We start from the raw sequence: 8199 nt of genomic DNA on the forward strand, positions 1-8199 counted from the left end.
GGCTGCTTAATAAGCGCAGGATATCAGGCTGCGAGCCACGTAACAAAACTTCTCTGCAGTGCAGTAACTCTTTACGTTCTCTCTTAAACTGTTAATTTTTGGCCGCATACAAAGTCTTTCAGTGTTGCGCTTGGGGAACGGAACCTTGGCCTTGACTTCTGTGTTGCCTGAGACTGATGTAACATTTGATTCTTGTTTTCTTTGTTAGGGTACTGTGGTGCTGATATTAAATCCTTATGTGCTGAAGCTGCCCTCTGTGCTTTGCGCCGCCGCTATCCTCAGCTATACAAAAGTAGCGAGAAACTGCAGTTAGATGTTGCTTCTATCAAAATAACAGCAAAGGATTTTGTCATGGCTATGCAGAAGACTGTTCCAGCTTCACAGAGGGCTGTGGCTTCACCTGGGCGAGCGCTATCATCTGTTTCAAAACCACTGCTTGAAAACACCTTAGCAAGAATTTTACAAGCCTTGCAGAGAGTATTTCCCCACGCAGAGTTTGCACTACAGAAGGACCAACAGCCAGGTATAACGATAACATTCACTACTTTAAAATTCTGTCAAAGCAAAAAATTCTCATTTGTGCAGTCAACATACACAAACCTCTTGGCCATAATGACAGCAGAATTTCAGAATATGCATGTGCATGCTTTTATTTCAGGAACATGGTGGATAGGTTTTAGTCTGGATTCTAAAGTGAAGTGCTGGATGGGAGCTGTGAATGACTCACAATAGGCCGTAGAGAACTATGCGTTCTCTACTACAGCACCCTGTTTCTGACAGTAGCTAACATCATATTTGTCATTTGTAGAGATGGATCTGAGGTTTAAAGTATGAGGCACCTCTTTCAAAATATTTAAATAGAGGGGAAAAAGGTATTTTTACATGAATGCTTCTAATTCCTGTCTGAAGAATGTCAGGACCACAATGCAAGCAGAAGCGGTTTAAGCTAAATACTGTTTTAGCTATCGTGATTTTTTTTTTAGCCATAGTCTCTTAACTTAAATGTTTGTGGATCACACTGTACACTTGTACAGGAGATGAGAATGGTTTAGTAGTGTGTACTTTGGGACTTGGCTTAGCATACGTGAGCTCACACCCCTGACTGCATCAGCCCTGATCAGGTTTACTCTGTCAGTTGGTGAGAGCAAAGAAATTGATAAGCTCACTCCACTCTTGATTAATGGAAATCTGTTAATAGTTAGTTATGCTAATCTCTGGAGACTGTCCTACCAGGATGACTCCCAGTAGAGCCAGGAGATAGGTTAGCATTGGTAAAACAGAGGCAGAAATCCACCAACAAAACAAAAGCAGAGAGGCTAGGGGATTGGTAATTGCATCCCTTCTCTGTTGTCTGCCTTCCATTATCTACTCATTCGGTGATCTGTGAGGAGCCTTACTTAGCAGGTGTGTTGGTCTGTATATTCTGACTCACTAGTCCTACGCAAATGGAAGTTTGTGGCCATCGCACTCGCTTAATTCCCTCGCTTCCAGTGCGGGAACCTGCCCCAGAAAGAAGTGGCCTTGTTGGGTTTTTCAGGTGTCTCGGAACCACCAAAGTTGTTCCTAATCATCTTTCTTCTAAGGAGAAAAAAACCAAACAACCTCCCAAGCACTTAGGACAGCTTTGTAGAGACTTGTGCGGTCTCCTTAGGTCTGTGGTAGGACGAACTCTTCAGAAAATAGCATTCAGTGTGTGCCCTCAAATGAAGAAATAGAAGAAAAGGGATTTCCAGCACTGATTTGAAGCTGTGTTAATGCGAGAGTGAGATATGGAGTATTCAGGAAAGTTAACAAACCTCTCTTGTCTTTCAGACAGTGTAAATCATGTTTTAAGAAATTATGCAGTTGACAGTGATGAGGAATCGCCATCAATCTTTGAAGATAAGCCAACTCATCAAATGCCCAGTAGAGAAAAGGAAAAATTCCTCAATTTTAGCAGGTAAATGTTGATATTAAGCTTGTGACATTTTAATGTGGAAGTTGTATAAGCCAACAGTTGAAAAAATAGATTGTTGTCATCACTGTTGGGTCAGTTATTTTTCTCCGTTTCTATCGCTATGCTGTCCAGAAAATGTGACCAGCTGAGTTTGGTTAGGTCTCTAAGATCTTTGACTTCAGCCAGTAAAGGTACAGTGGTATTGTGCTGGAAAAAACAAACGCTCTTCACAAATGTGTTTCATGCTAGGAAAGCAAGATTACTAGGAAATTAATACACAATTCAACGATGAAACAATTAGAATGACTGAATACAATCTTGTACGTATTTGGCGTACTGCTGTAATTTAACTAATCCAATTGCGTACTTCAGATACAGCTAATGTGTTTCAGCGCCCACCTTAATTTTTTCCTAGAAACGTTGTTCTGCTCCTTCCTTCCCGCTATCTCCAGTAACTACGGCCAAATTTCAGCTGAACTTGACAGATGTAGAGATCTCGTAGTTACTTAAACTCAAGACCTACTGAAAATTGGGGTGTACAGATCCAGATTGGTGTGTGTTGAGAGAGAGAGCGAGAGCGAGTTGTATTTCTCCTCCGTATCAGGTTACTGACCAGTTGTCGTGTGTGTATTTAGCTGGACAAGTCCCCGTGTGTGATTTAAGAGCCATTACTTAAGCCAGCCAAACGAATAGCAGAGATGCTGGGGATTGGCAGGATTTCTTTGGGGAGCTATGGTACAAGGTTGTAAGAAAATGAGCTTTGATAGTCTTCCTGATCACAGACCAGCTTATTATTTACTGGAACATGGAGAGTATTTACCAAAAAAAACGAGGTTAGGAAAAAACCTTTAACATCTGTGTGCCTAGTCATCACTTCATTTTGAAACTTACTATCTTCTAATTGTTCTAGAAATGCTTATTACCAGCCAACATCTTGCAGGCCACGGTTCTTACTAGTTGGAGAGCCAGGATGTGGGCAAGCTTCTCATTTGGCACCTGCGGTAATACATGCCCTGGAAAAGTTTCCAGTTTATACGCTAGACCTACCTGCTTTGTTTGTTACCGCCACATCACCGGAAGAAACATGTGCACGGGTATCTTTTTTTTCTTTTTAATCTCATAGGCTTCATGAACTGTATATAAACTAGTAAAATAAGCAAAATTCATTGTTAATAGAGGTGGCCTGGTTTGAACGTGCTGTTAGGTTTACTTCTGTCCGAAAATGCACGTTTCTTTTTAGATCATATAATCCCGAGTAAGGATGTTGTAGATGGCCGTATTTTCTATTCCAAATTAAGCCGTGAGGAATTTGCTAGCAGCTTGGGAAGCTGGGAGGTGCTGCTAATAAATCCCTCTTTATCGCAAGAAATCCTGCCCATTTCGGTGGGATCCAGAAAGTTGTTTTCATTGCTGCTTACGAGACTCTGCTCCCAGTAGGTGGCTCTGCATCAGCCTGACTGCAGGTCACGCACTTTTTGTAGGCTTTTTTATTAAATATAATGAAAAGGCAATCAAGGTTTTGGGGAAAAGAAGTGTTTCTTTTTTTTACATATGTACGCGTGCGTGTGTGTGTGTATATATATACAGCTTCCACTGCTGTAGTATATGCAGTAAAAGCATTAAAATTCATGGAACACTTACATTTGTACACTGGTATGTTTTTCTTAACTGTGAAAATTAAATATAAGCAGAGGTAGTGCTGTTTTCCTTTTTACTTTTAGGCAGGAAAGCCATTTTGTTGTTTGGCATCACTGTATTAAAATATCTTGACCTTTAGGCAGCAGCATTTGAGAGCTGGACGAGTAAGGACAGACACACTACAGGACTGGATACTCATTTGTCACAGAAGAGGCACAATTCCTTTTTTGTTACGTTACGGTTGCTTCTGCGGTCGTATAGCTACCGTGTCTAGTCACTGCCCAGACACACCACGTGCGCTTCCCATTTTGTGACAGGAACCCCCTGAATCTTAATAATCTGAAAGGGTCCACGGAGAAATTTGTCACGTGAAAGGGCTGTTGCCACTTCCCTCACGCAGTAGGTGCACGCTCTCTTCTGCGATCGAGGTACCATCTGTAGGCAACGGCTTGCGGCCATCCAAAGCGTGTAATCGGGTCTGATGGATCCTTTGGTAATGAGAGGCTGTGCGTGATTTAGCTGTTCAGGCAGGCTGAAGACTGGTCACCTCTTATAAAACATACTTGAAATTTTGAATTGTAACCAGGCTCCTCTTACAGCATCAGCCCCCATCTTTTCACATAGGTCTGTCTGTGTTTGTTCAGACTGTGCTCCAGACTGACTTGGCTATGTGCCCGCTCTGAATTGAAGATGGTGTAGTCGGTCGTGTAGTTGCAGTCGTGTAGTGACTTACCCAGACTAATACATCTTGAAGAAGGGTTAGGCTTGTGTTTTCAGGCACACCACTACACCAGCTAAGTTGTGAGGCGCTTTAGGAGTTCCCTTACACCTGAGTAGTTTTGAAATCAGGTAGAGCTTCAGGTCTGTCTGCGTAGCAATGTCTATATTTGAGTCAAAGTAAACGTTTTACCTTATTGTTAAGGAGTTGTTCTTTTGTTGGTTTGGTTTTGTGTTTTGGCTTCACGTACTCCCACTTCGTAAGATAGTTTGACTGATACGTAGTTATTTATTAGCCTATTGCACACGGTTTAGTTTTCTTATCCAAGCTTTCATTTCACCAGTTGATGCGAGAAGCTCAAAGAACAGCGCCGAGTATCATTTATATCCCACATATCCATTTGTGGTGGGAGGCTGTTGGAGCTACACTGAAAGCTACTTTTACAACACTACTGCAGAACATTCCAGCATTTGCTCCAGTTTTGCTGCTTGCAACATCCGATGTGTGTCACGCAGATCTCCCAACAGAGGTATTTCTGTCGTTACTTTTTTTATTCAATTTCTTGTTCAGCTATAAATCCTTTAAGCATTGGAGTACTTAAGCAAATGCATACTGTTATTACTCAGGCACCCTACCCAGGTCTCTTAAAATTTGCTTAGACAACACAATGCCGAAAGCGTTTGTCTAAAGTGTCTTCTGAGTAAAGAGATTGACTTTGACCCAACTTTTTCCCCCTTCTCACACACTCATGCTTGTTAGACAGATGTAGCCATTTACTTCAGACAATAAATCCAGTGACTTCAGGATGGTTAGGTATGTACTTAGTCAAGAATATATGGTGCTTGAAATGGAAATGGGAAAAAAATATTTTTACTGAAAACATTTGTACTGAAATTGAAAGATATTTTTACTGAAAAAGTACGGTGGTCACACTGTAATGATGGAACGGAATTTCATCTTTAAATTCTTTAATAAAAATTTCAATTTCTTTGTTCATGTAAGTGAAAGCTTTACAAATGAGAAAGCCGAGTTCCAACTTCGTTTCAGTAACTTGGAAGTGGATTTTTAGTGGTATTCCTTAACAAAATTCAGTAAGAGTACATGCTTAGCTTCCTAGACATCTGAGAGTGTGCATTAAAGGAGGATATTCAAAATGTGAAGATGCTGCCCTGATTATTTTGTCTCAGTTACTGCGGGGGGCTTACCTAGATGTGTTTGTCATCAACTGCTTTGAAAGGGCTTAACTTTCTAGAGGAGTTTTAATACTGTTAATGAAGTCCTTCTAAAATAAGTATTGAAATTCCTTCCATAACTTTTGGTAGTAGAGACTGAAAAACGGAGTAAAACATGGAAGTATACAGCCTCAGACACCTCGCTTAAATTAATTTAACAAAAAAAAAAAACCCCAAACACCTTACCAAAAAGCCCGCATTTGTCTGCTGAACCCTGCCTGTTCCCTCTCTAGATGCCATAGAGATTGAAACCAGCAAGGCAGGTAAATAGAAAATAAGCAGTCCTGGAGGTGGTGAATGTCCCCACTTGATCAGTGTATCACACGGTCCCTTCATTGAGCTTTAAATCTAGAGGTGTTCCTTAGAGAAGATATTTTAATCTGCCGTGCTAACCTAGGAAAATCTAGAGTTTGAAGGACAAGCAGATAGCTTCTCACAGTTTGTCTTACTCAGGTGATTATTCGGTTTAATTTTGAAAGGTACTCATCTTTTTGGACTAGAGTATGAATTTGTGTGGCCTTATATCTGAAATATCTTTTCTCCTCATGCTTTAGATAAAAGAATTGTTTATTGATGATTATGAAGAAGTTTTCAAAATCCAGTTGCCTAATGAGGAAGAAAGAAGAATGTTTTTTGAGGACTTAATTGTAAATCAAGCTGCTAAAGCTCCTGCATCAAAAAACAGTGCAGGTGAGGCTATTCTACTTATAAAACTTTGCTAACTGTAAGTTCATAGCTATACACTATTTGCTTTGGTGGTAATTTTCTAGCGATAATTTGTCATACGCTTGTATTTGAGTACCGTAAATTGACTAAAAGTTTCTGATTCAATTAAGCGTGGCGGCCATTGGAAGTGCTGCCTGTAGCACCACCGCCTAAGCCTCAACAGCTGACTGAGGAAGAAATCAACCAACTGGAGGAGCAGGAGGAGGACACGTTGCGTGAACTTAGGATTTTCTTAAGGGATGTGACTCATAGACTTGCCATTGACAGACGTTTCAGAGCATTTACAAAGCCTGTTGACCCAGAGGAGGTAAGTTAGTGTTGATCTGTAATACCATTTTATCTGTCTCTGTTCATAATTTGTCTGCGTGTGTATTTCTCAGTGTCTGTGTGCTCTTTATATGAAGGTTTGTCTTTGTTTTTAGGACTCTACTATTCCAATTTTTCAGCAAGCAAGCAAGCAATGAATTTTGCTTTTACTTTGCTGACTCCTTGAGGCTGTCAAATGTCTGTTCTTTAAGTAATCAGTGAAAGCCCCAGGTTCCTTCTAAAATGTCTTTTAGAACTTCAGAATATTTCAGTTGGAAGGGCCCTACGATGACCATCTACTCCAACTGCCAGTCAGACCAAATGCCAACACAGTTTGCTCAGGCAAAGGCCTCGATGTGTAGGCATGTTACAGCAGTGAAAAGAGCAGAGGTCTCTTTCTTTATAAACAGCATCTATAGGACTGTTTTAATAAAGCCTAAAGCTCTTTGACTGACTGTCAATAGTTTCTGTAAGAACAGAAGTAGAAGCAGCAGTTTTTAAAATAAAGGTTGAGTCTGTTCTCTGTTTCAGCTGGGGCTCCTCAGTACAAGATCAACCCTAAGGGCCGTGTGGTTTCTTCTTCCACCCATACGCTTCTTATGTCTCTCTCTCTCATTTAATTCATTGGGTAAGTCTGGGTGTCTCTTCCCTTCTCTGCCCCGCACGTGCTTCTGACCTCCCTGCTGCTTTTTTTCCCCTCTTCAGGCCTGTCTCTTCAAAGCCAGTTGAAATAGCCCTTCTGTTTTCAAGAACCTAACTGGTTAATTTCCACATCTTTGGAGGTGCCATAAATATTTGGGGGTTTTAAGTCCTTTATTTGACTTTATTAAAAGAATGAATTTTGGTAGATACTGTGTTAAATCTCTGAGCACATACATTTCATTTGTAGGTACCTGATTATGACGCAGTTATTAAACAGCCCATGGACCTGTCGGCAATTCTCTCTAAGATTGACTTGCACCAGTACCTAACTGCAGGAGACTTTTTAAGAGACATCGATCTAATCTGTAGCAATGCTTTAGAGTACAACCCAGATAAAGATCCTGGAGGTGAGGATGTGTTTTTATCCCTAATTTGGAACAATTTGAAAGGTATAAATTGATAAATGTCATCTGTGGACAGTAGACCTGGGATCAGATCATTTTAAACATCAACAGAGAGCATTTCTTGCCAGGAAGTAAATGTTGTAGCATTAAACTACTTGGGCATGCAATTGTGATAGAAGCGTTGATCAGTAACTAGTGCTTTTGCTTTAATAATTAACTTTTATCTTGTTACGCTGAAAATATTCACTGAGAGGACTTTTCAGAACCTACCTATGACAAGAGCAAAATCTTTCCAAGTAATCAAAGGATTTTGTTGGCTGTTAGAAAATACTCAGGTCTGACTGTAAAATTGCAGATCGTCTCATTAGGCACAGAGCTTGTACTTTGAGAGATACTGCGTATGCCATAGTGAGGGAAGAAATAGATGAAGACTTTGAACAACGCTGTGAAGAAATTCAAGAATCTCGTAAGAAAAGAGGTATGGTTTTTTGATACGAAGGATCTTAAGGCTTGTCTCAGGATTTGTAACCAACAACGCAAGACACAATTCTTTGCTATCTGTTCTTTATTGCAAGGTTGTAGCTCTTCAAAGTATGC

General features: G+C 40.4%; 1 long non-coding RNA gene across 1 annotated transcript; it reads left to right on the forward strand.

The window, feature by feature from the left end:
• Positions 1 to 380: 380 nt before the first annotated feature.
• LOC129197944 (uncharacterized) lies at positions 381 to 4677 on the forward strand. The gene is made up of 4 exons (XR_008574406.1): positions 381 to 523; positions 1813 to 1939; positions 2847 to 3030; positions 4636 to 4677. It is a non-coding gene; the product is annotated as an uncharacterized LOC129197944 (long non-coding RNA).
• The last annotated feature ends 3522 nt before the right edge of the window (positions 4678 to 8199 follow it).

The sequence above is a fragment of the Grus americana genome, chromosome 30, assembly GCF_028858705.1.
Source record: "Grus americana isolate bGruAme1 chromosome 30, bGruAme1.mat, whole genome shotgun sequence".
Classification (NCBI taxonomy): Eukaryota; Metazoa; Chordata; class Aves; order Gruiformes; family Gruidae; genus Grus; species Grus americana.